The sequence below is a fragment of the Manis javanica genome, chromosome X (genome assembly GCF_040802235.1).
Source record: "Manis javanica isolate MJ-LG chromosome X, MJ_LKY, whole genome shotgun sequence".
In the NCBI taxonomy this organism is placed as follows: domain Eukaryota; kingdom Metazoa; phylum Chordata; class Mammalia; order Pholidota; family Manidae; genus Manis; species Manis javanica.
Window position 1 is genome coordinate 1,335,658 of NC_133174.1, and position 24,419 is coordinate 1,360,076.

Below are 24,419 nucleotides of genomic sequence, written 5' to 3' on the forward strand. Positions count from 1 at the left end.
GAAAACAGAAAATACACCTCATAGAGTTAATTTTGTGCTCTATCCATGCAGTGGAGTATTACTCATCCCTGAAGAGGAGGGGAGCCCTGACACACACACAGTGTGGATGGATCTGAATGCACGGTGCTCAAGAAGAGATGCGGACGCACGGGGACACACGGGGTGGGATCTGTTCACAGGAAACAGCCAGAGCACGCAGATCTACAGACAGAACATGGATTCCTGGCTATCAGGGGCTGGGAGAGGTGGAGTGGGGGTCTCCTTTCGGGGGTGGTGGTGGAATGTTCTGGAACCAGACAGAGGAGATGGTTGTATAACATGAGTGTGCTAAATGATACTGAATTGTACACTTTTACATCATTCCAGTGGTAAATTCTGTGTTGTATATATTTTACTATAATAACAAAATGAAACAAAGAACGTGGGGATAAAAATGTATGTTTGAGGTCAAATAAAATGGAATTTGCAATCCGCCTTTGATCCTGTTTCTAGGAAGTGGCTTGGGTCCTGACAGAAGTGAACCCAAGCGTGGCTACTTAGCACGCCTGCCACGTGGACTTGCCAGAATCCAGGAGGCTGGATTTAACCCCCTCCTTGAACAAATGCATCAGGTCATCCTCTGGTTGGAGTCAGAATGCTGTCCATTTAGTCTTCCCAAAACAACACCTTTTCTCCCCATATTGCAGACCCAGCTGTCCACCTGGACACACCCTCCCCGTTGGAGATCCACAGTTTATTCTCTTGCAGGCTGGGAGCCTTGCAAATGATAAAAATGGGTGCATCTTTCCCACAACTGGTGCATTTTGAATCTGCAATGGACAGAAACCAAGCAACAGGACCGTTGCCCTCCGAGAATCACTGTAGGCATTTCCTACAGAGCCCTTAAAATAACAATTGGTCCTTGGCCCCTTTATGTAGCCCATCCCAAGAAACATAATTTTCTTTTGTGCCCAAACCAGATGATTGTGTGTTTTGCTTTTGAGTCATTTTGGGCTCTGAGATTATATGTAACTGTGCGTACATGGAACTTTCACAGATTCCTTGCAGGATGAACTCTGATTTGGACTCGATCTCCCTCATGGACCCCTGCTCGTGGTTTCCACCACTGGGTTTCCAAACAGCAGAGAGACAACATAATTGGTTTAGAAGCAAAACTTGCTGCCCCAGGAGAAAGGTCTGTTTGCTGGGAATGCCTGCACTGTGACAGTGTGGAGGAGCCCAGGATTGGAATGCCCTGGAAATATGACCTTGTTTCAGAGCCAACTCCGGGCTTCTAGCTGCAGAAACGGCACAGCTTTGCCTGGAGTTGTCCTCGTGGTTGATTCCAGGTCTATTTTTCGTGGTCATCATCGTATGAGCATCCCTTCTTGTTCTGGCCTCTCCACGTCCACAGCTACCGTCTACATAGTAATAAGACACTAATAATGGGTGGAATTAGGCGATAAAAAGTCCTGGGATACAAGCATCTCTTGCAGTCTGTGAGGCTGAATCTTGCTCGAAGAGTGTCTTGGGGTCATGGCAATCCCACCTGTAACGTAGCCAAGGATGCTTCTCCACCTCAGGGGCTTGTGCTGAGGTGCCGCAAGGCAGGCTTTATAGGATGCATTTAGATGTAAGATGGAAATCCTCTTGCAAGTAGGCAATTGTGTGTAAGATGCTGAAATCTACCTGGTTGTACCACCTAGTGGTGAAGCTCTAGTCCTGACTTATGTTCAAGTTCTGTATCAATAGCTTTTGTGGAGTAGATTTATTCCACTAGATCCTGTCTGTCCCAGAGTTGATTTATCCTTTCAACTGTGGGTGGACATGTGGGGTGTCAAATCCTCATTTATGGAGTGGATTTTATGTGTGTGAGAGAATTGGTACCCTTCTCAGCTGCCGTTGAGAAACGCCACACAGAATTATATGGCTTTACCATCAAAGAGACCCCATGAGTGTATCCTCTTTTTTTTAAAGGCAGTATCATAGAATGCTGTCCTAGGATTATATCCCAACTTCTGCAGCCATTCCTCTTTAGAATGGACGTTTCATTGGCTTCAAGTTGAACCTGCTGCAACATTGCAGCAATTTTGGTCCTGCCTTTGGGGGGCCTTAGCTCAGGGTTTCTCCAGGGTGAGACATAGCTTAGGATTATTTCAAAATATTTTAATATTTAGTGGCAGCCTGTCCTCGCAAAAGCATTCACCAGCGGTGTGAAGGTAACTTTCTTAAAATTGCCTACTATTGAAAAATTATTAGTATTTTGATTGTGAGACACAGTCTCTTATGATATTTAAAATTTCCTTTTTCCGGTTGCTGAGGAGGCTATGCGTATGTTTATGGGCTTATGGATTTTTAGTGAATGTATGAATTATGTGTTGACATCCTGTCTGATTTCACTGTTGCAATTTTAACCATTTTCTAATGTACTTATAGAAATTATGCCAAATGTTTTCTCCTCCTCTGAACATGTCCTGTTTGCTTGGCTCATTCTATTTCTTGGCGTGTAGAAGATTTTGGTTTTTTTCTTCTCTCAATTGCTTTGATTTGTTTCCTGTGGTGACTGTAACAAATGACCACAAGATCGGGGTTAAAACAACAGGAATTCACCTTCTTCCAGCTCTGAGACCAGACCCCCTAGATCCAGGTGGGGCTCTGAGGTCCAGGCGGGGCAGGGATATGCTCCCTCCACAGGCCCCAGGGGAGGCTCCTTCCTGCCCCTTCCAGCTTCTGGGGGCTCCAGGTGGCCCTGGGCATGTGGCCACATCCCTCCCATCTCTGCCTCCATCTCCACACGGCTTCTCTGTGTCTGTCTCTCTCCTCTTCTGTCTCTTATAAGGACACCTGTCATTGGGTTTAGTGCCACCCTCATCCAGGACGACCTCATCTCATATTCTTTACTTAATAACATGTGCAAAGGCCCTGTTTCCAAACAAGTCCACACACACACACACACACACACACACACACACACACACACACACACAAACACGCACACACCCATACTCCCAATAAGTATCAGATAATCCTACTCTCTAAGGTGTCCATGCCTAATCATCTTTGCTATTTCTGGACCACTGGGTGTTAACTTCTACAAGCAAAAATACTACAACCTGGAAAAGTTTAAAAACTTTTTTCTCAGCTTTATGCAGACAGAATTGATATAATGTGTAAGTCTGAGCTGTCCAATGTGATGAGTTGATATGTGTATATATTGCAAAGTGATTACCAGAAATGGGTTGGTTAACACATCCATCCTCTCACGCAGTTATGTTTTCCCGTCATGTGGAAGGTCCACTCCACTGCCCACGGACATCATTTTCCAGCTCTCACTCTTTGAGGGACAATGTACAAGGACATCGACCTGCCTGTGTATCTTCACCCATTCGGGGCTGCGATTCTTATATTGGCTCGTGTGTTCTTGGTCTTTCTCATATGGAAATTATTAATAACACAGCCTTAATTCATAGTTGGTTGAGGGGCGCTTGATGATTAAGTAATTATGAACACCTCTTTAAAGATGGCGAGCAAACAAAAGCAATTTGTAAAGCTACCCGGGCATATGCCAGTTTCACACGCCCGCGCATCACCAGAAGTCCAGGCTTGCCTCGCCCGTTTGCCCATCTTTGATAAAATCGTATGTTAAAAATTGGAAAAGCAAACAGGGAAGGTAGGGATTGGGGTGCAGGCAGAGATAGAAGAGCTTCCTGGATGCCGACAGTCTTCATCATAGTGACTCTTACCAGTCGTGGGTTGGAGACATGTGTACTTATGAAATTAGGCTGAAAACAGCTATGATTGCTAAATTTAAAAAATGGCATTCTTGCTTCCACCAGCCCTGGGAAAAGTCTCGACTTGTTCAGTGTGTGCATTTGGTAGAATGCTGTGTAATGTGCCAGGCCGTGGGGTTGGAGACAGGAAAAATAGGGTACGAATTTTCAGGAGGTCACAATGGATGCAAACCTAATTCAGAAGTATTGATTAGGGGGTGCAGGGCCCAGGAAAGGAGACACCACCCAGAGTTTGGGAAGTGGGCTTTACCCAACACCCCAGGGGAGTCAACTTCTAGAAACAGCATGCCTGAGAGCTTTCTGGAGACCTAAGGTGAAGATATGACTTCGGAAATGGACTGACACACACACTTGAGGGTCAGAGATGTCATACTGAATCCAGGTCATCAATGTACCAGCCTTGTTAACCTTGTGATCCTCAATTCTATCTCCCATAAAACAGGAGATCTGTTATCAACCCTTTGAGGCAAGCAAGGGGAGATATTTAGAGACTCCAATAGGAACATGTGTGTGGAGGTGACTTGGGGGTAAGAAAGCCCTATAAAGTATAAGGTGGTGTTATTCATATTTATATGTCATTTGTCTCATGGACTGGCTTCTCAGCCCACACCATCTCACTGACCTGGGGTAGTTTGAGGGTCCAGACACTACCACTCAGTGGCCACTCATAACAGGCTGATAACCTGCCCTCCTGTGCCAAGTGGGTTTGGACACCACGGTCCATGTTATTTGTCATTGTACTTTTAAAGATGCACAGCATTGAAAACCTGCCCTATGTAGAAAAATGTTCTTTCTAGTAGAGTACCATACACATGGCACGTTTCACACAGTTATTGAATGCATGCTTGTTCATGGATGACTTTTGCTTTAGTAGCTCTGGAAAGAAGTTTCTAGTTGCTGGATCAACATAATCTGTGGATGCCTGCTGGTAGAAGAATCCTGAGGTGCATGGATCATGCATGCTTTCTGCCACATTCTCTGTTGACAAACGCCCCTTGTGTGAAATTAAGCATAAAGCATTTAGTGGGTCACCACGAATCAGGCTCATTAGCCCGTGGGCCATGAACTATCTTGCTATGAGAAGCCCTGTGTGCTTGCACATGTTGCTAGCTGATTCTTTTCTTCCACAGATAGCAGAGAAGCCATGAAACTGCCATGTAGGACTGGTAAGTGGATGAATTCAAAGGCCTTTGTGATTCTCCACATCTAGAGAGAAGCGTGCTTTGCTCAAATCTTCTCCTCTCTGGCTGAGGTTTGGTCTCTTTAACTTACCTGAGATGTGAGAAGGCTATAATGAGGGCTATGGATTGATGGAGTTGTGCAGGAGTGAGTTTTCTTAGAAAGTAATGCTCATCTTGAGAACGATAGCGTGTGTGGGAATTCTTGGGGTAGAAGAAAGGATGTTCCAGCAATGGCCGCTGTACGAGGGGCGGTCATGGATCACAGTAGGGATTTTTAAGGAGGTCCATGGATGGGCCAACAGGTTGGGGGTAGTAGGAAACGAACATTGTCATTGGGGAGGCTTGTCCATCAAGTTGGGGTCCAGTATTTTAACACAAAGAGGACTGGGAAGCCACTGAGCTTCTTTAGGGAGTGTCATAAGATTTGTGTACGTATAGGGCCACTCTGCTTGTCTTCATTTTGGTGGGGCCAGGTGGCAAAAATGGGAATGGCCAGGCCGGTTAGGAGGGATTTGAAGTATTGAAGTAAGAGGTGCCTTGAGTGTCTTGGGGTACAGTGACAGGCTGAAGATGGACGTTCACAAATGGATTTAAGGTGTGGATTTTTTTGGGGACATATTACTAACTGGAGTTGGAGTTGATTGGGTGGGGACCTAGTTTCCTGCAGGAGAGGATGGGGCCCACCTTGTAGGGCTCACATCCAGGCAAGGGGTGCTGTCCCTTCTCAGCATATCATAGCATTTGGCAATTATGTAGGGTTGACCCTACAACCTAAACTTTCATTGAACATATAAATATGTTGGAGTTCCTCCTTCATATGTTAGAAGAATTCCTATTGTTTTTCAAATATGTATTTTTAATAAATTAAAAAATGCAACTAAATAATACATATGATACTAATATATAAAATAAATATAGTAATAAATAAAATGAAACATGAGCAGCTGGCTATTAGCCTTTGATTGATTCTCCAGTGTTTACATTTTTATGCAAAGACATCAATTTATTAGGCCTTACACTCAACTTTAACAAGTATTATATTTTTCTTGAAGGGTCTCACAATCATTGAAATGGCTTGAGATGTTACGGGCATTTAATGCCACAGTGCATGTGAAATGAGTCTGTAAATCATACTACATTAACATAAAGCATGACTTTAAAAAAAATTCTGCATTTGGGTAAGCCAGGTCACGCACGTTGCACAAGGAATTCTATAGACTTGATTGGAATTGATAAGGAATACCATTATTTCATGTTTTAAGTTGCCTAAAATGCAGATGTGAATGGATAGTTTCTGATTTTTTTTTTTTCTCTCTAAATACTTTCAGGAACTGCTGGCTGGCCGTGACACTGTGGTACCTGTGTGGGAGCCTTCACGGAAGGTTTTTGATGAGGAATGCCAGGCCCAATATTTTCCTGCTGATGGTGGACGACCTTGGGGTGGGAGATTTGTGCTGTTAAAGTAATAACACAATGAGGTAAAGAAGCCACCACACCGTGGACGGGAGAGCCCTTGAGAGGGTGGCCCCCAGGGAGCAGTCATCCCTAAGGACAGCAGAGGTCGCCCTGGGACAGCTGCAAAGGACAGAACTACTACTGCTGTTTCATTATTGTGGTAAGAGACCCCAAAACACGGATTCACCTTCTAAATCATTTAAAGCACACAGTTCAGAGGCATTTAGTCCATCCACAATGTTGTGCAATCATCACCTCTCTTTAGTTCCACAACGTTTCAGCCCCCCAAAAGGAAACCGCATCACCATAAGCAGGCATTCCCCACCCTCTCCCCCAGCCCCCTGGCATCACTCACCTGTTTCTGACTCTATCAATCTGCCTGTTACAGACAGTGCATATAAATGCCGTCATATAATGTATTAGTTTGTGAGGTGGCATAATAATGCATCATAGGCAGGGCAGCTCACACAGCAGTATTTCTCTCCCCTCTATCCTGAAAGCTGGACCCCGAGGTCCAGGTGTGGGCAGGGCGGGTCCTCCTGAGCCTTCCTCCGGGGCATGTGGAAACCGTCTTCTCCCTGTGTCCTCACGGGGTCGTCCCTCTGTGTGTCTGTGTCATCTCCTCTTCTTAAAATATTAGATCAACAAAATAGGCAATAACTAAAACTCCAAAATGTCCTAGTTTGGTTATTTAAAAAAGATAGATTTTAGTATAGGAAATACATTATGATTTTACTTAACCTAAGTTACCCATTCATTTTAAGAATATGGAATGATTAAATTGACCAATTTTTCCATTGAAATGCATATTAACTTAGACTGGCAATACTTTAATTCTACATGGTGATCCATGCTAAGTTGTCATCGTTTTGCCCGAACATATAGTGTTTTACACTCTGCTTCCATTTCCTCTAATCATGGATGCATTTAAGTAGGTAGACAAATTGATGTGCAAAACACTATGTGTTACTGGAAAGAGAATCATCTCAACCAAAAACAGGAAGACTTTGCATTTTGGTAATTTTCTTGAGAATCAGAAAACTCATATCTGAATTTTCCTTCTGTCTGCAGCACCTCTAATATTGACTGCCTGGCAAGTGAGGTGGTGAGAAACACCCAGAACCTAGCAGCTGCCTTCGTATGTACCCCAATTTGGGCTGCTTTCCTGACTGGCTGGTACCCCATAAGATCCGATGGGCCACAGGAAGCCAACAGCATTTTTTTTCTCATAACAATGCTTTATTATAATTTATTCTTGCATTTCTTCATAAGAACCCTCAAAACATTGCTCAAAATATTAAGAATCAAATCCACCTGGGAGGAGTCTTGCTATGTTTTGACAGCTTAAACTGACTTGTCTGTTGACATGTGCCACCAAAATTGCTCACCTGTTTGGGCCTCTTGAAATGATTCCGACTTATGTGTAGTATTTCCAGATATTTGAAATGATATCCCTCAAAATTCTCCACATCTCTTACAGCTGTGCAATGCTCTTAAGTTATAATTCTTAAAAAAGTGGGTCTGTACAGCCTCTAGAGATGAGGTTGGAAGACATGTGACTAAAAAAAACGGAGAGTAAATGAGAATTGTAAATATTCACACGTGTACACTCATGCACAATCTTAACATTTAGACTTACCTAGTTGAGTGTAGCAACCATGAGTTAATATTTTCCTTGGTAGTTTAGCTTAGACTCAACATTACGAATACCAATTTTTATACCCAGCTAAACAGTGATGCCTCTGGCATCTATTGAGGTACTGAGGGGCTCATTGCTCCAGACTACTAAGTCTAACATCTACTTTGGTGCAATTTTAATATGTCCACCCTTGCAGTGAAATTTCTCTGAGTTTTTCTCCTTTCTTTTTACCTTCCCTTCTACCACGAGAAGGGGTAGCACCTCATCTGATTAGCTCTAGGAAATGAACTAATCAGGTTAATTTGAATCACGTGAGCATGAAGAGTGAATAAACATGAAAATTTCTTGTCCCATGAACATTGATGTATTGCTGTCTATTTTTGTCACTCAAAGGAATTTTTTTTCATAATTCAGTGTTCTCAATTTTGTTCAAAATCGTTTGGTTGCCATATAAGTTTTCTCTAAACAATGAATTCTTGTGTGTGAATGGGGATAAAGATGTATAAGTATATGAGTTTCAAAAGAAATCAATTATATTTATTATTTCAGGAGATTCTAAATATTGACTAAGTGGAAAAAAATGCATTTAGTGACTATAAAGAAAACAGTAAGTGGTTGAAGTACTCTTCAGTCAATTCATTGCCATTGTTTTTTTTTTTATTTGGCAAAAATCATTGAACTTAATTCTTCCTACTGCCAAAAGAGATTCAATCCCAAGAAAATATTCTAATATTTGCTTTAAATAAACAGGTTCTCTTCTCAATCAGGGACATTACCTTATCCAACTTGTTCCTCTTCTAGGCTAGGACTCTTGAAACGACCACTTAATACTTACATCCCTTGCTTGTGGGTTCCATGTGAGTTGAATGTCCTGCCAATTTCAAGCCCTCAAAAGGCAAAGAAGCATGTTTTGCTTCACTCGTTTTTCATAAAAGCTGGAATTCCTATATTCCAGTCCATATTGCTTCAACGTGGATTACTACCTAAATGGATTCAACGTGTGGGACTGGTCTTGCTCTTGCTTTCTCCCAGTGACAGCCCAAAAATACTTCTCTGTCCAGGAACGATTGGCAAGTGCATCTATTTATAGATATCTGGTTTTACATTTTATATGCTTCACACAAGCCATGCTGACATGAGTGTAGATAGAGCTCATCTTGGCACACCAGCTCCCTTGCAGGTTACCAACTAGAAGCAGAATGAATGGCGGTGTGGATGTTTGTTGACCTCCTTTCTCTGCTCTCTTAGTTGGGGGCGCAGGAGACTTGACAGCAGATGGTACAGTACGACTCCGTGGGCTTAATGAGTACGTAATGGGACCTTGTCCACTGTGCTTGCGTAACTGTCACATCCATTCTTTGCTCTAACACAGTGATCAACGGTGATACAGTCTCTCAGGTCTGTTCATCCTACCTGTCACTCCTTCCTACCTTGGGTTTTGCTTGTCTTTGAGGGAGCATACCCCATCTCAGTCCCCCTCCTCCTCATAATGCCAGTTGTGAAAGTGCATGGAACAGTGAATTTAGGATGACTGCACGTGACATTAAAGTGAGGAACACAAAAATTCAGATGCACATGAGAGCAATTTATTTCTCTCTTGTTATTAGCCCTTTAGGTCTTATTTTGCTACAGTTCCGTGCAAGCAGCCTCATGGCCCCAAAGTTAATGCCAAAGCTCCAGCCATCGTGCTGATGTTTCAGTCAGCACAAAGGGTGAGGAAGAAGGAACGAAGAGCGTTTTCTGCAGAAGCCATGCTGTCTTTGTAAGAGTTATTCACGTGGACACTCTTAGAGATCGAGGAATCTGCATTCTGGGCAACCATTTAAGTGTTCATGTTCAGTGTCAGGTCTGTGTTCCTGAGGGGCACAGGGAAGTGGAGAGCGAGGAGCGGCTGAAACCTGAGGGCAGTACATCTGTGTGCTTCGGGTATGGTGCTTCCACACCCATGTCTGAGAGGCCATTCTCAGCCAATAGATGGGGGACAACCCATATGCGATTTTTATTCCTTCATCTGTTCAGCAAAGATGAAGATTTATGAAGCTGCTATTTTATGTCAGATGCTAAACTGGAGGCAAGGGATGGGAAGCCAGATGACACTTGGTATCTCCTGCTAATACCCCTCGTCCGTCACCTCCGTTCCTCCTCACATCCTTTCCTACAAGTCTTGCTGTGGTATCGATTAGTCTCCTGAGCAGTAGGTAACTTAAGTTCATAGAAAGCCCCCATCAGCCATGATGAGGTGTTTCAACTAATGCAGAATCACATCCAAGTGTAAAAACTGCTTTTATTTATGAAGATAACTAGACTGGCCTTCTTCCCCTTGGGTATGAACGTGGATTCTTCCTCTTTGTTTCCTTTCTGCACGTCCACACACCACCCGTCACCAGAGAGAAGTTGGTTGGGCACCGTGAATATGGATTATGTGGGGATGATGAAGAAGAAATGGATTGGATGGTGGGCAAGTCCCCAGGAGAACAGCTTTATGTATCTGGTTCAAACGCTAGAGAACACAAGTCTTTATGAATTGCCTCAAATAAAGTAAAGCCCCTTGTTCTCTTGGGCAGATGATAAATATTTGTTTTACTGAATGGAATTAAAAGCTCCCTCTCGGTTCAGCCAAGCCAGTGACTCTTTCCCGAGAAAATAGTCACGATTTATGAACACAGTGTTTCTCATCTTTAAAGTCGAAATAATGGTGACGTTCCCCCCAAATTCCTTAGCAAGATAATGAAGTTGTGCAGTAAAGACTACTGTCATTCCTCAGCCTCTTGATGGATTTAAAAGGAAGCATGTTGTTCTCATTAGTTTTGTAAGCAATGCTTAGAAATGTCTTGTCAGAACTGAAATCTTTTGTTTCGAAGTCATAATGGTCACTAGAGAAAATAATACCCCGGGTAATAAATTAGAAGGAGGTCCAGCTGATGTGCAGTCAGGTGGGAGGGGTCACTACACGCACACCAATATAGTAGATAACTATGCTATTAAAGCAGCATTTTCCCTCACTTCACACAGGACAGAGAATTCCTTCATCTCCACAAGGGAGGGTGTTTTGCTTTGAGACACAATAAGCAGAATACATTTCTTTCTTTTTTTTCTCCTTCTAGGGAAGGCTTTTGAAAAGTGGGCTACACAGAGCCACCTAAATGCATATTCATAATTAAAACATTCTAAATGTAATTTATTTTCAATCTATTTTAAAATGTAATAAATATACATGCATACATACTCCACAGTAGAGATTTATATAAACACACTTTCAACTAATTCAGAACCTTACCCAAGTGGAGAAAAGGCCTTGATTCATGAAGATAACTTTGTATACATACACGCAGTGTAAGTCAATATTTACATAGTTTTTAATCCTGCAGCAGATACACACAAGCACCGAGAGTTACGTAAACTTGACAGTAAACACAGCTGTAACACTGTAACGAGTAGAATTTTAAATTGTAACTCCAGTGTGATTTAGGATTATGTTTTCTTTGCTGGGTGTGTATTATTGTCTAGGAAAATCTTTCTTGGTGTTTCTAAATGAGTCATTTTGCATTTGAATCATTAGTCACAGGGCAGTTCTCTGCAAAGGGAATTTCAGTCCAGGTCTCTACCTTTTGTCAGTCACTAACAGATCATTATGTTTACTCTATAATCTATGTGAATACAGGATGCAGGTGTGTTATAAAAGCGATTAATTGCATTCCATAAGGAGCTAAAATGGTTCACAATAGAGAAATGAAAAGTTGACATTTCTCTGCATAACATTTCCCCAATACTATTTTCCCCTTCATTTCTTATGAAAATCTCATCACAACCAGAGGCCAGTGAAAAATCAGTGAACTATCTCCTGTGTATGTTATTTTCCTACTTAAAATCCGATTGCAAAATTCAAGGTTGTTCAGTAAGTTACTTGCCCGTCTCACTAATAAGCTGTAACTACACCACTCCCAAAATGACTCGCACAGTGAACTTACTGAGAGCTTAGGGTTTATTAACATTTAAATTTTGAACATTCTATTCAAGCATCTGCCTTTTAAAGCTATTTATAGCCACTTTTTATCTTTGACATCTTTCCTTGTGTTTTGTCTGGCATTTTTTGTTTCCATGTGCATTTACCTCTGCACACATGCATGCATAAAGATTCACATATATGTATTTCCAAAACCAAAATGGATTTGTATCTATTTTATTTCCTTGTTGTAAGTTACAAACCATCCCTATGTTTGATATGATATCCACCTCTAGTGAGAACTGATCATGTGTATATAATTATTCTCTTCCCAGGAAATCAGTATAATGTTTTTTCTTAGAAAACATGGGCTGTCCCAAAAAAACCCACTTGAGTTCTAGTGGCAGCGTTTCTAATAAACGGCTTCTCAAACAAATTGCTTTTCAACAGTAATTAAACAGGGAGGTTAAGGAGTTTACATTTAAGTGCAGAATCTTCTTGCAGCTAGTTACATGGACTTTGCATCGTTGAATGATAGAAGATTGTGGTTGTGGTGGGGGGGTGACACTGCACCTAAGAAGCCTGGGATGGTGTTACCCCTTTGATGGGCACATGCCAAGCAGGAATCAAAAGTTAGTCACCATAGTCTGGGACATGGTGAGGTTAGCCGTCTACTTATTTTTTCAAATGTTATTTGTCCACTTAAAGGATTGTGGGCACGTACACACAAGGGTCCCTGAGTCGAGCAGAGTATTAATTATCATCAGGTCTTTGAACACAACCCAACAGCAAGAATAACCTGGAATTGAAAGCAGACTTGAGAGCGTGACAGATCCTCCCGAAGCAAGTGTGGGCCTTTGCCTAGTTATTCCTGGGAATGCCATTTTAAAGCTATTATTTCTTTTTATTAATGCACCTAAGTTTATTTTCACTGCTGGACTTGACTCCCATTGGCTATTTGAATTGTTGTGGATGATGGTAACGGTGTACATTACATATGATTACACACTTTGTAGTATATGTGTGCATATGTAAAATATGTGTGTATTATTTCTTTATTTGTATACACATTATATAATTTATAGACTACAGTATATTTTCTTATTTAAGGAAACCATAGTATTATATAATAAGATGCTACACTGAATGTTAAATAAAATTACATATTGCATAACAAAATAAAATTTATTAGAATTGTATAATAATTTTATAATAGTATGACTACATAATATATAATTGTTAATAATAGTATGCATCATATTATATACAATTGTTTATTATATATCATAAGTTATATATTGATAAATTTTAAGTTTTACAGTTATAATTGTCATATTTTACATATTGTGTATTATGTATTTTATATAATGTAATATATAATACTCAGTATTATAAAGAATAATACATATTTATATATAGTGTTTGTGATTATATTATAGTATATATTATATATTCCAATTATTATAATAAATATTTTACTATAATATAAACACCTTTTATATTTATTATATAATAATGAATTCCATTTATGATGATAGATTACATATTTATTATATATTAATATTAAATACCTTTGTTAAATATAGTGCATAACAGATGGTATGATATATAATATATACTATATCATAAATATAATTATAGAAATATAAAGTTAAATATTATTGTATGTTTTATGTAGTATATTGTACATAATATATATTGTGTATAAACAATATAATAAATATTTTATCTATTTTATGTATACTGTTACATATGGTATACCTGTATTCGAGTATCATATAACAGTGATTTATTATGAATGACATTTAACTGTCCTCTACTGTGTAAATGTGTGACAATAAGCACACAATGGAATGCCAGTTTGATTTTGTTATTCAGAAATAGCTCTAAAAATATCATATCTTCATTCATTTATATTTTACTTTTCAATGGGAAACAGAGACGAATTACTTCATGAGATTCTGAAAGTCATGCCTGCTTTGGAAAAACACATTGAGCTATTGCCCAGGGGTCTTTTTGTAGACATGGCTTTTTAATTTCTTTGGGGTAAATGCCCAGGAGTGGGAAATCTGGGTCATATTATTGATATGTGTTTAACTTTATGAGACATAATCAAGTTAATTTCCAAAGTGGGTGTACCATTTGGCATTCCCGTCAGCAATCTATGAGACTTCCAGTCGTTCTACATCTTAGTCGCACTTGGTATGGTCCATTATTTAAAATTTATCTACTGTAATAACTGCACTGGAATCTCATTGTGGCGGTAATTTGTGTTTCCCTAGTGGCTAATGTGTTAAACACCTCTCCATGTACTTATTTGCCATCCACATCTCTTCTTTGTGAAGTGTCTGTTCAAATCCTTTGCCCATTTTTCAATTGGGCATTTTATTTTTTTATCATTGAGCTGTGACAGTTCCTTATGTATTGAAAGAGTTCTGTGTTTATTCTGGATACAAATTCTTTATCGGGTATGTGTTTTGCCCACGTATCTTCCATTCTCTGGCCTGTGCGTTCATTTTCTTACACGATCATTTGAAAAGCAGATGTATTCATTTTGATAAGAGCCCATTTATTTATTTTTTTTAGGGATGGCAATTTTTAGGATATATCTAAAAAGCATTTTCTTATTCCAGAGTGGCAGAGATTTCCTCCTATTATTTCTTCTGGTAATCTTACAGTTTCCAGTTTTACATTTACCTTATAGGTCCATAGTGAGTGAATTTTTTATATAGTGTGAGGTATAGGTTGACATTTATTTTTCTTGCACATGGATGTTCAGTTGTTCCACTGCCATTCACTGAAAGGTTGTCCTGCGGAATTTCCTTGGCATTTACTGAAAATCAATTGACAGCATATGCGCGGCTGTATTTCTCACTCTCCTGTTCCACTGAGCCACACGTCTATCCTTATGTCAACACCACACTGTCTTGAGGACTAGTGAGTTTTAGAATCATGCAGTGTGAATGCTCAACTATTTCTCCTTTTTTCAAAATTATGTATGATATCTTAGGTTTTTGTTTTCCCAGGTGAATCTTACATTTCTCAATGTTTACAAAAGACCCTTCTGGGCGTTTGATTGAGACTGCATCCAAGTTTGAGATGGTAACAATTTTGAGTCTTCCTATCCATGAACACTGTTTATTTCTTTCCTGCTTCTCTTTGTGGATATTTTGTGGCTTTCTACGTACAAATTTTTTTAAATTTTTAAATTTTTATTACTTTTATTTTGGTATCATTAATCTACAATTACATGAGGAACATTATGTTTACTAGGCTCCCCCCTTCACCAAGTCCCCCCAACAATCCCATTTCAGTCACGGTCCATCAGCGTAGGAAGATGCTGTAGAATCACTGCTTGTCCTCTCTGTGTTGCACAGCCCTCCCGTGCCTCCCCCCACTGCATACAAAATTTTAACATGAAAAAGAAGGTATCCCTAGATTCCCTCCTGACTTTGGTGCTTTAGTAAATGGTACTTAAAAAAAATGTGATTCCCAGTTGTTCAGTGCTAATATATTTTTTAAATTTGGTTTCTTGATCTTATGACCTTGCTAAACTTACTATTTCCAGTAACTTCTGAAGGGAGTGTCAATGCAATCAATCTATCTGAGAATATAGACAGTTTTATTGCTTTTATGATCATTTTTAGGATTACCTGAAACTTGTTCCATTTTCTACGATGAAGCAGGTTTTATTATTACTGTCTCCTAATATAAGGTAAAAGATACATTTTCTAATATAAGATGAAAATGTACTTTCTTTAGAGGTCTTATAAAATCTCTTTTCAGGGTGACAGTACAACTCAAAACAAAATTCTGATTTGTGAAATAGGAACCCTGGGCTTTTGAGACCACCTGTGGTTAGAGCCACAGCGCCCTTTGGGTGCACATGCATTGATGCAGTCCTCTGCCTGTCATTTCACTATAAACGTTTTGATTATTTTTCCCCTTCCCACAAGAGTACCTCCCTGAGAGTACGCATGGATGTTCTGCGGAGTCATCTTACCTCTCTCTGGGCCTGGGGGATGCCACAGCACGCACTGACTTCAGCTCTTACGGCCAACAACCCTCACCTTATCTCCTATTTGTGTGTCTGCAGGGTGATCGACGGCCACAACCTGATGCCTTTGCTTCAGGGACATGTCCAGCGCTCAGAGCATGAGTTTCTGTTCCACTACTGTGGTGCATACCTCCACGCCGTGCGCTGGCACCCGATGGGCAGTGAGTAGACCAGCCCCTTCCCCTGGTGCGTGCCCAGAGTAGGCTCATTCGTGGTTAATTCTTAGCACTCTGTCTCTTTCTTCTCCCTGGACCAGTCCTTCCCTTCTAGGGTTTCCACTGCACATACCTTCTCAGGAAAGCTTCTAAGAATCGCTCTCCTCACAAAGGCAGGGGGATATCTTGGAGAAATATTAATTTGGAGGAACAGATAGAATGGCTGCTGTGAAAGATGTGTGACATTCTAGTATTCCTCTAAGGATTGAGTGGCATTTAGCATTCACCTGTGGGCACAAAGGAAGGCCAGAAAAGTGCTTGGGAAAATAGAATGTAAGGGCAGTTGGCACACGGGTTGGGTATTTCTGCTGTGTCTCTTCTTCTCCAGGTGAGGTGGTGTGGAAGGTTCATTATGTGACGCCAGTCTTCCAGCCACCAGGAGCTCAAGCCTGCTATCAGAGTGTGTTTTGCCAATGTTCAGGCCAACGGGTCACCCACCACGACCCTTCTCTGCTCTTTGACCTCACCAGAGACCCCTCGGAGTTCACACCCCTAACACACGACGCAGAGCCCTTGTATGATACAGTGATCGAAACAGTGGCCAGCACCCTAAAGGAGCACAAGAAAACCATCCTTCCGGTCCAGGAGCAGCCGTCAGAACTGAATCGTAACAATATATGGCTGAAGCCTTGCTGTGGGGTAGTCCCATGCTGTCTGTGTGACAAGGAAGGGGGACGCCTTAGTTGAGGGGTCATGACAATAAGCCACGGTGGAGAACAGGCAGCCAAAGTCTGCTAATTTTAGCTCTTTCCCGTTTTCCAGGAATGCATTTGAGCGCCAATAAATTCATCTATTGTTCCAGATAATCAAATGTGTGTTGGTGGTGACGATTTCCACTAATTTCTTTTCCATTCTTGAGGATAAATGTTTATCTTGTTTCCAAGTTTTCAGACATCTCTTTCAGGGCTGGGACATATGCACTGGCATCCATTTGTCCCATGAGCTCTGTTGTTCTTCAAAGTAAACTCTACTTATAAAGAACCATGTACAAGCAAGTCATTGATCGGGAGAGGCCAAGCACGCAGCATTTAATAGTAATGCATTGAAAGCATCCATCCCAAAGTGGTCACTAAGCCAAGGGAAGGATTTATTTTTGTCCGCAATCAAGATAAATTGAGTCAAGAGTGGTACAGCTTTGAGCCTATGGTAGTTTACATAGCAGCTGGTCGCCTTATCGTCTGGGAGGCAATCAGTCCAGTCATTGATGCAACATTGCCCAGAGCAAGGTGATCCCAGAGACCAAAAAGAAGTGGGGACCAAATACCTGGGAAGGTCATCAGCATCGGCTTTCCCCTGAGGATGTGCCAGACCTTGATGGAGTATCTTATTTCCCTCTTACTCCCCATTTATGCTTAAGTATAATTCCTGGCAGTTTCCTAGGGCTGCCTTAACAAATCACCTCAAATGTGGTGGTTCAAAACAATGGAGATGTATTCTCTCTCAATTATGGAAGCCAGCAGCCCCAAATTCAAGGTATTGGTAGGGCCAGGCTTCCCCTGAAATTTTGATAAGGTCACATTCACATTTCCAAATCAGGTAGCAGGATTTAGGACATCCACATGTCTTTTGCGGGGTTAGAATTCAAGCAACTCCTCCCCTATATAATGGATGAAATATGTGGGGCTTGGAAATGTTCCTGTAATGTGCTCAGGAGAACACAGCTTGTTAAGTTATGGGGCTGAGACTGACCCCCCCGGTCATATTGACCCCAAAGTCCGATGCACACCTATCCCATGATGCCTTGCAGGCTGTAATCCCAGGAGGAACACAATTATGTGTGTTTGATCCCTTTTAACATGACTCTATTCTTTATTGTCTATACTAAGGAGTAAATGGAGACTAAAAATCAAATGCAAATCACTGTATTAATATTGGATATTGAATAAAGATTTATTTGACTCCGAATGGGCAACCATCTTGGGCCTCATTAATCCATCAAAGGATTGTGTATAAAGGTGAGTCATTTCTCTACCCCAACTATTCTAAGGTTTCCAACACACCCTTGTTTTATCATTACCTCACGAGAAGATTCATTTTGAATTTTGGCCGTTGTAGAGTAGAATTTTAGAACTTCAGCCTCAGAAAGATGCTCCGAGATTATCTCCTCAACTCCTTTTATTTTGTGGATGGAGAAAACCAAGTGTGCAGAGGTCAGGTTGCATAACTGTGGCCACATCACAGGGTACACAGGACCACTGGCTGCAGACTGCGGGTGTAGACACTGAATTCAGGAATTCCAATGCTTTTTGGTTTTCTCCCTCTACCTTCTCTCATGATACACTGACCAGAACGTCGGAGGACAAAGCAAGCCATATACAGGCAAGGAGACGCTTGTTTTTCTGCACAGAGTTACCGGCAGAGATGAAAAACACAGCCAGGTGGGTATGACAGCCGGACTCAACAGAAGCTATGTTTCGTATTACCTGGTGTCTCTGGGCAAAGTTCCTGCTTTAACCGTTCCATTTGCAAAATGCCGGTAATAACCATACCTACCTCATAGAATAATTGTGAACATTCATGGCGAAGATCCTTATAAAAAAAACACTTAGCACAAAACCCGCGGAGTACTAGATAAATATTTGCTTTTCTGTTAGCTAATTCAGAGGTACCTTAAAATGAACACGTAAGGGGTATCATAAATCAGAGGTACAAACCTTTGTCGTTGGTCAAAACACTCCCAACTGGGTAATTAATTAACCATCCTAGAATGAGCTTACAAATTATAAAATTCTGTCTACGTACATAGTTACTTAAAAATTGTTCTTCTAAACTAACATTGGGGAAGACTGTGCATGTGTGGGGAAAGGGATGTATGGGAAAGGTCTATACCTGCTTATCAGTATTGCTGTGAACTTAAAACTGCTCTAAAAAATTCATTGCACATAAAAAAAATCTTTCCTCTCTCCCATACACAATATTTTAATAATCTAAGTCTTACTGAGCATTAGATTCTTGAGGTTCTTAACCATCAGATTAATTGAACCGCTAGAGGGCGCACGAATACAGCCGTGTGCACAGCTGATTCAAAGTCCTTGATACCAACTTTTACAACGAATGCATTTCTCTCATTTTTATTAAGGTACATACGTTTAAATTCCATTCCTGAAAAAGGACTTTCCAAGGGTTAGACACCCTTTTCAAAGGGTTTCCTCTGACTAAATCAAGGAATTCACCCCCAGATGCCTCTGCCTTGAGTATCTTAAGTAATTACGTTGTGTATAATATATGCATATTATATACGTAATATATATCATAGATTATATTATAGTTATGTGTTACATGTAGAATATAATTTTGCAACATATATTATATGTGACATATATAGTGTATAGTATATTACATGAAACAGTAACATTATATATTTAATGTATATTGTAATTATATATATTGAGCTACATGAAACATGTATAATTATACGTGCCCACCCCTCAAACTGATAAGAAGGGATGTATGACCTACACTTTCGGATAGTAATAGCAGAAAGCAAAAATTAAAGAAAGACACACACACACAGAGAAGAATGAAAGCATATAATTTATCATTTGGATTTTTCCAAGGAAAAATACATTGATTACAGCCAGTATTTGTGATCTATTTTGGCTCATCCATCCCGGCCCTACTGAGCATTCACCAGGCAGGTAGAAGATTGCAGGCACTGCAAACTTGGAAGAAAGAGGCACCTTCTCTTCTGTCCTGAGACCCTTTTATTCCTGAAATGGAAAAAATAAAAAATCAGAGGTGGGATATGGACACAAATAATTCCTATATGCTTTGCTTCCATCAACGCCTGCTCTTCTGATCTTGGATATAACTTATCTAAGGAAGTGGTGCGCCGACCTGGAACGGCATTTTAAAATCTGAATCTGTGAAATGTGACTTTGGCACCTCGTGGGCGTCAGGAGTAAAATCCTAAATTGAATGCCCAGGAAGATGGTAAAGGTTGGGCTTAGGTGATCTTGGGACTCAGTTACCAAATGGCTTTGGGGCCCCAGCCTCTGATTAGACTGTTTCCTTCACAGTCTTGTAGGAAACAGTGGGAGATACAGATGTCCTGAGCCTCCAAGTAGTAGCATCTGTGCTGGTTGCTTGTAATTATTTTTCTCATGAATTAAAATCAACTTTGAAGCAGGACTCAAGGGATTGTTGGGTGAGGGGCAGGTATCCAGCCACGTCTAGGTGACAGTCATGGAGAAATGGGAATTTCCCAGGGGCATTTGCGGGGTGGTAATTAGGGTGTCTGATTCAGAAAGCTTGCTGCTGCTCCCCCAAGGATGCCTTACTCGATTTCCCATTGCGTTTAAATGAAAGGCATGCAGGCTCCTACTAGGAAAGTGCCAAACATCCCACAGCACTCTCTCCTGTGTCCTCTCTTTAAACTGCAAAGAAATCCTAGCTTCCTCTTAGCAGAATCTGAATGTGCGATCCAGATGCCCTGTCACCTAGACAGCTACATTTAGGGCTCTGCTGAGGGAGGGAGGGCTCCAAAAATCAAGGTGCAAGAGACACGCACATGTGCCATCAATGCTTTGTAATAGCCAAATCTATCTTTGTGGGTTCTCTGCCTGGGTACCAGCGACCTGAGAACGTTCAGTTGTGGGATTGGCTACATAAAGTTCAGGGTGTGGTGGAGAATGAAAACGTCAGGCACCTTTTTCCAAAGCTCTTAGGAATTCCAGGATGGGGACACTAGAGTATTAAGCCAGGTGTGGTGCTCCATTCTAAGAAGGGGGGCTCTTTAGGACAGTCTGGGACACCTATCATGCTGTGTGTCCTGACTGCAGGTGGCAACTCTCTGAATCTCTTCTAGACCCTGCAGCCATGTTCTTGGACAAGCTCCTGTACTTCTCAAAGCATCTCTGCCATGTTCGGTGGGGCTGGACAAGCGCGTACCTGTTCCTAGAGCCTCAGTGTTTGAGTTAAGCGCTGTGTTCAGGTGACTTGGAGAGACAGGAAGCACAGCTGTTGGGAGGATCCAGGAATGGGGGAAGAGACGTGGTTTTAGAGTTGATGTCCAAAGCTGTGCGGCCCCCAACAGCTCCCTGAAGGCCTTTGTGAAATAGGGAAGGGTGGTTGGGATGTCAATGTCACAGATCACGGAGAGAGGCTTATAGGATGTTCTGAATGTGAGGAGAAGGCGGTGGTGGGTTTTAAGGAAGGCAAGTCTTTAACCGGCAATCGCTCTGGCTGCTTTGTGGAAAGAGGAAACAGTGAAGGGTCCTCAGTGAACAGAGGACGGGAGGGGCGGCATCAGCAGCCCTAGGAGGCGGTCAGTGACGGTGAAGAGCAACGGCACTGTGAATGGCGGACACACACCTGCGTTGGAAGCACGTATTAGCAAGAAAAGTAATCGGCCATGCTGGCAATGGGGTGCTGGGTGCAAAGGAATGGCAAGGGTGCTCAGCGCTCATGAATTCTTGCTCCTTTAAGCCCCCATTTGCAAAAAGCTGGGTGGAGAAGCCTACAAGCCCCAAGTCTGAGATGCCATCACCAAGATACTCAAGAGGAAGTCCCAGGCAGGTGGTGGACGCTGAAGATGGGTTGAGAGGCACTTGGGAGAATGGACTCCATCCACACCGACTGGTTTCCTTGATCTTGCCCATTTTTGTCCCATGTTGGCTCACATTGGTCTGCCTTCAAAAAGCACGTTTTTGACAAATATGTTTTTTTGTTTTCTTTCTGATGTTCCAAGAACGCATAACGATCCTCCTTTAGCACAGAGCAGTTCAAAGTCTTGTCATCTGTGCTGATAAATTCATTACCTACAAGGGGATAATGTGTGACCAAGTTAAATGAAGAAACGACCAGACCGCTTCTGATCTAGTGATTTCCTTTCAGGAATGAAAACTAGCTTAGAAGCAGATTTTTGAATGTTTCCTATGTTCATTCAGCAAACATGTCATGCATGTATCGTTCACCCATGAGAGTGTGCCGTGAATGTGGACCTGGATCTTATGTTGTCATCGAAGAACAGATAAAGAAGGAAGTGGGAGATCCTTCTGAATTAGTGTTGGGAGAAGTGGGTTTACGTGGAATACAGCACGGTCACACAGTTAGTGTAATTTGGACCATGTTTCATTTCCAAATGTTAATGCAAAGGACTACTGTGGTTTCCTGTGATGCCTGGCCAACCGGGCTCTGGGGAACTGGGAACTCTAGTCTGGGACCTATCTGCAAATGGTTTCATGACGTGACACAGGTTCATGGAAATGTGCGGTTCGAAGGTCTTTATAGATCTCAACATTCTGTCTTGTAAATCATGTTCCTCACCTGCTTACATGTTCTGCTTTCTCTAGAGTCTCTTGACCCAACTATTTCTCGAAAGTAGGCATGCACACTTGACCAAAAGCTGCATCAAAGTCTGCTAAAATCTGATGAGGCCATAAGAGTTACATGTTGATCTGTACATTTCCAACTTGTACCTGATGTTTTATCCTATTAGTCATTTGAATATCCCAAAAGCTACATTTGGAAGATGCCCTGTGAATGGGGTCCCAGGGTTACTGCAATGTTTTCCTCTGTACGTTTACAGTATTTATGGGGAATGGTAAGGTCTAAGGAGAGAGGACAATGATGTTTGTTACGAACTCTGTGAAGCTTTGGATTTGGGCTGGGTTTCTCTGGTTCCCTCCCAGGGCCAAGAGTGGAGGGAGAGAAGCGTGTCCCCATTCCACATGGTGCAGATTCGTCAGCTTTGTGGATGAGCCTGGGAGACACCCCTCAGGGCCTCCTCTCCGAGTTGGAGAAGGATTTGACAAATACTCCAGTTGGCCTGTGAGAATGTGGTGTGGACACAAGAACAAAAAAGAGGGCTCCCCAGTGCTCATGACACGATTTCAAAACCAAACTTGCGCCTGGATGAAGGTAAGTGTTATCATCATGCTGACAGTGATTTTGAGAAGTTCACGAAAACCGCCCCCAATGGGGAAATCTCTTGCATTAAACAGACCATCCTTCCCACATCTGAATTCCCTTTCCCATCTCTGTCTTTTTTTTTCTGCTTTCCAATGAAGGGAAGACATTCTGCCTTGCCCGGTTAATTCTGTGCACAAAGCATCTCTGACGATTGGGATGCCGTTGAAGGGTGTGTCATCTCTGTTCCTTTCTGGGTGCAGTTCTGTGGCTTTCCCTGGAGTGATAGATGATGAGACAGGCAAGACAGAGCAGAAGAGGGGGCAGCTATAGGGCACAATTTTTTAAAATTTTATGCCAGGAAACCAGGACTCAGCTAGATGCCCACAGGGCTTCTTGGAGATGCCCCATCCTGATGCAGATAAAGCTGAGGTCCACACGGCCACATGTGCAAACCTGCACCCAGGTGCCCAGCCGTTCTCTTTGCCAGCAGTGATTCCTGCATTAAGGGAGCAAGGGGCAGTGTTGCTAAACAGTTAGGAGACGGGAGTTCTGGGGAGGGGTCTGCAGGGGTGTCCTGGGGCAGCTGTAACAAATGGCTGCACACCGGTGAGCTTACGGTGGAAATTCATCCTCTACCAGGTCTGGAGACCAGACATCTGAGCTCCAGGCGGGGCAGGACTGAGCTCCCTCCACAGGCTCCAGGGGAGGCTCCTTTCTGCCTCTCCCAGCGTCTGGGGGCTCCAGGCAGCCCTGGGCTGAAGGCCGTGTCCCTCGTTTCTCTGCCTCCGTCCTCACATGGCTTCTGTGCCTGTGTCTCTCCTCTTATGAGGACACCTGTCATTGGATTCAGGGCCACCCTCATCGAGGATAATCTTCTCTTCGATTCTTTACTGAATCACATCCATAAAAATAAAACTCTTTTTCCCCCAACAGGGAACTTTCAAAGGCTCGGCAGTGAGGACTTGGGCACCTGTTTCAGGGCTCACCATTCAACCTGCTCCAGTTTCCATATTAGATATTTGCAACAGCCGATGAATGGATTAAACTGGGTTCTGTGCATTTTTAAGGACCAGAAAGGAAGAAAATCATTGTTAATTCCTGACATGCCACTTGGTGTATTAGCAAAATAAGAATTCCCTAGATTTGCTTAATGAATCTTCACAATAAATAGCCAGGGCGTCAATTGTTCCACGTTTGATTTGAGTCTTGGATGAATAAGGAGGAAACGTTGAAAACTGTTAAAAATCTCACTCCATCCTGCCAGCTCACCAGACACCTTTCACGGTTCAGAAGCAGCACAGGAAATA

At 42.0% G+C, this 24,419-nt stretch overlaps 1 long non-coding RNA gene across 8 annotated transcripts in view; it reads left to right on the forward strand.

Annotated features, from left to right (window-relative positions):
• Positions 1-18,164, forward strand: part of LOC108406530 (uncharacterized) — a 42,477-nt gene extending 24,313 nt beyond the window's left edge. Inside the window, exons 2-8 of one of the 8 annotated variants that reach the window (XR_005059995.2) lie at positions 4,901-4,936; positions 6,280-6,566; positions 7,478-7,544; positions 9,294-9,351; positions 15,015-15,090; positions 16,085-16,206; positions 16,589-18,164. This is a non-coding gene — a long non-coding RNA (uncharacterized lncRNA). Of the gene's footprint in view, positions 1-4,900; positions 4,937-6,279; positions 6,567-7,477; positions 7,545-9,293; positions 9,352-15,014; positions 15,091-16,084; positions 16,232-16,588 lie in introns of all 8 variants that reach the window. The other 7 variants (XR_012127583.1, XR_005059993.2, XR_005059994.2 and 4 more) reach the window with 7 other exon arrangements.
• The last annotated feature ends 6,255 nt before the right edge of the window (positions 18,165-24,419 follow it).